Source organism: Lucilia cuprina, chromosome 4, assembly GCF_022045245.1.
Source record: "Lucilia cuprina isolate Lc7/37 chromosome 4, ASM2204524v1, whole genome shotgun sequence".
NCBI lineage: Eukaryota > Metazoa > Arthropoda > Insecta > Diptera > Calliphoridae > Lucilia > Lucilia cuprina.
The window spans coordinates 36,776,098-36,782,047 of record NC_060952.1 but is presented as its reverse complement, the minus strand read 5'-3'; positions in this window follow the sequence as shown (position 1 = coordinate 36,782,047).

Here is a 5,950-nt window from a genome sequence, read left to right as displayed (position 1 = left end):
ATACGTTTAAGAAAATACTTTTTAACCTAAACTATCAAAAGAAATTCCACGAAATTCTAGAGCTTTTTCAGCAAAACGCAATTTCTTAAACAGACAACTTGGCTGGCATTGGCTGGGTAAAAACAAGCGGCAAGATTTTTTGAAGTCTAACACCAGTTCACAGCTTATCTGCGCAAGCTGTAACAGAAGCGTCTTGTAAAGATTTCCTGAGGTCGGTTGCGTTTCATTTTTTTTCTTTCGCCATTTCCCAAAGAAAATATTAAAAGTTAGCGGTATTTAAAACAAAAACGTTTTTTTATAATAAGATTTTCCTTTTTTCTTTCATTTTATATTTTCTTTAAATATGGAAGTCAGTATTTACATTAATGATTGTACTGACCACTGACTTCCTTTTCTTGTCTGTCACTTTGATAACCAACAACAAGAAAAACTACTATGTATTTGTAATAAAAAAAATGTTTCCTTTTTTGCGTTGTTTTTTTTTCTGTAGACTATACGTTTGTTTGTCGATGTTATAAACAGTGTTCCAATTTAAGTCTTTCCTACGCTCTGGAAAAAAAAAGACGCATTAAAATTACATGATTACAAATCATGAACATAGTAAAGAACAGCATAAATAAAATGCAAAAGATGGAAAAAGTATCTTAAATGTATGATGAAATGTAATTTAGTTTTTAACTTATATTTTTTAGTTTTTTGGATTTTGTGTCTGATTTTTTTTTTTTTTGGTGATGATTTTGTTTAAACACTTCCACCATGTTGATGATGAATATTATTAACCGCATCTTTTATACAATCTACTTTTTTTAATTTTAATATTTTTATGCAATTTCTATAACTGTGTATGGATGGGTTGGTTGAAATAAATTTTTTCGGTTACAAATAGTGACTACGATGACTACAACGAAAAAAGAAAAAAAATCACGCAGAAGACAATTTTAATTAAAAAGTTTTTCTTTTGACTCTTTGTGCATGTATGAGTAGAATTTTTACACGAATATAAACAAAACTCAACAAACACACACACACACACAAACTGACACATCTTTATGCACTAGTATTCTGTTATCATTTTTTTGCTGTTTTATATCCTGCTCCATTCACAGTTTGTTTTTCCTCGAGTTTCTTTTTTTTTCATATTCCTTCAAATAGTAGTGTCCTTTTTATACGTTTTTTTGTATTTTTTCTGTTTTGCAGATTTTCATAATTAAAAATGTTTATGTTGATACTGTGTGATTAATTTCCACGAAAAATAAATTTCATTAATAATTCTTTTTTTTCTTTCTCTCGATTTTACTTGTTCTATGTATGAATATGATTAATTTTAATGTTTATTTTTTAATAAGTGCAATCATGTTTAGAAGGACTTTGGGGTTTTAAATACAATAATTTTTCGAAAATAATAGTGTAATTTGCAAAATGAGAATATATACCATGATTTTCAATGATAATACACATATATGTGTATTATCATTGAAAATCCCTATAGGGACTTGAAATCGAAGTGCTCTGGTTCGACCTCTTTTCAACTTATGCAAGGACTAGGCCAGGGAGGGGCACACAGAGGGGCAATGAAGTCGAGAGTTTAACGTGAACACCTGCCTTGACGGCCTAATTCCACGGTGGTCTTTTTCACCCACAGGATAGACTAGAGACGGTCTACCCGCGCCCCTGAATTCTTCAATGAAGAACTCAGGTAGCAATTTTTGTACATGGCTGAGCCGGTCCATGTACAAGTACTTTGTTGAAGAACTCGAGCTATCTAATCTCTTGCCATAGTAGCCCCGTTGCGGAATGACAGGCAGCATGGGATCAAACCCAATGCAAACCCCGACAAGGAAAAAGCAATCACTGGTCTAAAGTCAATAGAAGGGGGTGACGAGTCCCAACATCAGGTGAAATCAATCTTCCGGTAAACCGGAAGGTGACTACCCTTATGATGCCATGAAAGATTGCATTATTCAAAATGCAATCCCCATCATCTAATGACCGACTCCAGTGCATTCCTTAACCTCTTTAAGCCCGCGCAACCACACTACTGAGATGGCCCTGTTGGTTTGGCAACAGCACCTAGAGACATATTTGGTAGTCCGAAATACCCAACAAAATGGATCAGGATCCCTCTTTTATGAACCGATCAATGTAACAAAGGAAATAGGAATTTCCAAAGTCAATTGATTCCAATAATTGCCCCGACAAAATAGTCGCGTAGCATGTATCAATATATCCTGTTGAGATGGCAACAGCACCGAAGAACTTCCCCGAAGCGTAAAAAGGCATACTAAATCAGTACTAATCTCCAATATATGGAGACTTTCACCAATTTCCGCATCAGTTCCATTCCCATGATCATAAAGATCGCTCTACGGGATGTCAGGTTGAATACTAACCTGACAATTCCCCAGCATATACCGGCATATGCTGCTTTGTACACAGATCTGTTCGAAGAGAGAATTATCCAACCCATTAGGTATAGGATATATCAGTCCTTAAACCAACATTCTCTCCCCGCGATTTGGGTTTCAACCACAGCCACTACGTGGATCCCGAAGGAACCTCAACCAATTGACCGGCCAGGACTAGGTCCTGTGGGCAACCGGCCACCCGTAGTGCCAGATTATATGGTACTCTGGTTAGACCCCATGCCAGATCATTCCATGGAAAGACCGAGGATACATCTGATCATCACCAGTTTATAGTCCCGGTAGACTAGAGGTATTGGTAGCACATCTATTCCCCGGGATATTGCAATAACACCAAGGTGTAGCTTTCACCAAGGTAACATGCCCCCGGGGGGAACACAGAGGGGCAAAGAAATATACGCGCGTGGTACCAAATTAACAACAATTCTGTAGTTAATAATGAGCATATCCCGTTTGTTAACATTTAAACAACAGTTGTATATAAAATTTTGATATCGACAACGAGTTTTGTCGTACGAATGTATACATATACTTTGACAACGAATGTTATTGAAAAAATATAAACACTTTGCTTTCCATTTGCTACCAGGCGTGTATATTTCTTTGCCCCTCTGTGTAAAAGATATTTTTTAATGGGTTACGTACTCAATTCTGATTTATCCAGTGTAGCTATATCACCTGCAGTCTGCTTTAATGTTGAAGGTGCGCTGATTTTATCACTATGGTGGTTAAGCTATATTTGATTCTAAGTAGGGCTATTAGTATTATGTATGTATGTTGAAAACTGAAACCAACATGTTGCAACATAGCATTTCAAGTCGAAATTTCAGTCAGTAAACAAATCACTATTTGTATGTACATATTATTAAGCAAGTTCATTAGTCATTGGACTAGTCTATGGACTAGATAATAGGCTATTACTATATATTAGTCATTAGACCGGTCAATAAACTGAACCTATTTTGCCAACCCGGACATAAATTGTAGGGAAAGCTCACGAACTTTAGTCACACCTTATAATCAAGGTCAAGCGAAATATTAAAGCTAATGCCTGTTGCAATTTCTTAGATAGAAAGCTCCAAAAAAATATATTTAATTCTATCTAACTAATCACAATACAAACATCAATAGTAATATGATCATTATTTTCGGAATACAGCCTTTGGCTTTTTAATGTGTACGGGGCACAGGTGTTCCAAGATTTTTTAATCTTCAAAGAAAAATACGTTATTCTTTAGAATTTGATGTCACTACATGCTAAAAAGTATAATATTCTGCGATATCCTTCGAAAACACATTTTCATAAAAAATTATCAATATACATACGTCGAAGTTAAATGTGTGGCGAAGTCATATCCATAAAAAGTCCAAAGAGGCTTATAAAACTCTTTTTATTTTTATGCTGGTATAGTAAATTATGGGTTAAGGGATGAAGTAAATTATAAACCGATTCTTATAAAAATAAGTAAGCCAATTGTGAGCTTTAAAGTAATTTTCTAATTTGGTCGTTAAATTGGGGTAGCAGGTGTTATGGACCGAATCTTATGAAATGAAATTGATAGATTTAAGTCAATAGGGAACTAGCTTATTTCAAATTGTAAGCGTAGCAGTCATTTTCTAAAGGGGATTATATATGAGAGCTAGCTAGCTTTACATAGTAATGTTTTGGTACAACAAACATATAACAAATTTCAGCTAAATAACTTTATGGCGGCTTAAACTATATGTCGGGAAGCCATTTAGCTTTGCGAAATCGTAGATAGATCTTGCCCATTTGTAATACCAAATAAACATTTGTATAGGAAATATTTGTGAAAAATTTCAGTCCTCCATTCCTCTTTCCGTTCACACCCTATCAGGGCATTAAGAGACAGACAGATGAATGAATAGGGAAGGCTAGATCGTCTGATAATCTAAAGAGAATCCATAATATATATACTTTTGTATTCTCATTTAGATCTCTTACAAACGATAATGATAAAATCAATAAACCCTTATCAGGACAACAAGACGAACAAAACGCTGGAACATATTGTCAACTGTAAATCAATAGTTTCTGAAATACATTTGAATCAGTTGATAAGATCCAAAGTGTTTTAAGAAATGTGATTAGAAATTCATCTCGTTTGTGGTATATATTTATGCAATAAATTATTAAAAATCACGTTTTACATTTTCTTTTAAAATCTCAAAAAAATATGATTTGTATGACTCCTAATAGTTAAGACAATAACACTTTTATAGACCAATAACACAAGACATACAAGATATGATAACGTTTTTCTTAAAACATGAGAAAACAACTCAAATGAGTAGGGGTTTAATAAATGAGTATATACAATTTTATAGACCCTACACATGAACTTTCCAACAACAACAAAAAAACTGACAAACTCATATAAAATTATAACAAATTAAGGCAATTTGGCAAACATGCAACAATTGCAACACACAACTACACACTTAAGTATAACAACATTTTTACAATGACAAAGAAGTACATTAGACCAGTATGTTAAAACGTCAGCTAAGTAAAGAACAACTAAAAAGATGTTAAGTAGCCTACACTCTTTTTCAAATTTGCAACACTAGACTAGTGAAAATGTTGTTAGCTGTTGGCCAAAAGAAAAGACAAGGATTATTATAATTTTCATATGCATAAGGATATGCAAGGATAATAATGGAAGAACAGCAAATATTCAAAGAAAAGGAGCTGTCATAATTTAACTAAAATTATGTTTATTTTTTGTTTGTTGCTCTTGCTGCTGCTGCTGGATTTGTTGTGCTCTTCCGTAAGTGCTAACGACACATTAAAAGCCAAAAAACACAAACAACACATTTCATTTGCTACATTTAGCAACATACCGATGATGATGATGGCGATGTCATCATGTTGCTGATTATGATAGCCAATAACAATGACAATTCAAAAATTCATTTACAAATAGATTTTTCTAGTGTTTTTTTTATACCCTACGGCAGTCATCTTGGTATGATTGTAATATGAGAGAAAAGAGGCACTACTAATAGCTTTAATCAGGCGGGACTATAAACTGTTGGTGTCATATGTAGCCTCGGCGTTTACATGGATTTGATTTGACTTAGGGTTGAACCAAAAACAAAAACATACTAACTCGTACAATGGTAAACTGTAGAGCAGAATGTCGGACTTCGTTTATCCCGGTTAGGGATCTTATCTAAACTAAACTAGCAGTAAAGGAAATCTATATTTCGCGATATATTCGAAGCTGTTGCAGAAAAAATAGCGGAGTGAATGTGGGGCTTAGCGAATTAAAATAAATCTTCTCCTCTGTTCTATGTCCGAAAACTGACTAAAGTTGGCCGGACTTTCCAGTGATGAACCTCTCCAATTTTGGTGTGATTGCTATCCGGAAGAAAATAAGTTCTATCAGTACATCCAAGCTGTCGAGACCATAAACTGGTGGACTCAAGTAATGATTCGATAATTCCTTTGAGTGATTTGAGCTGCGATCGAATTAGAAAGCTATAAAATCAGATACCACGGG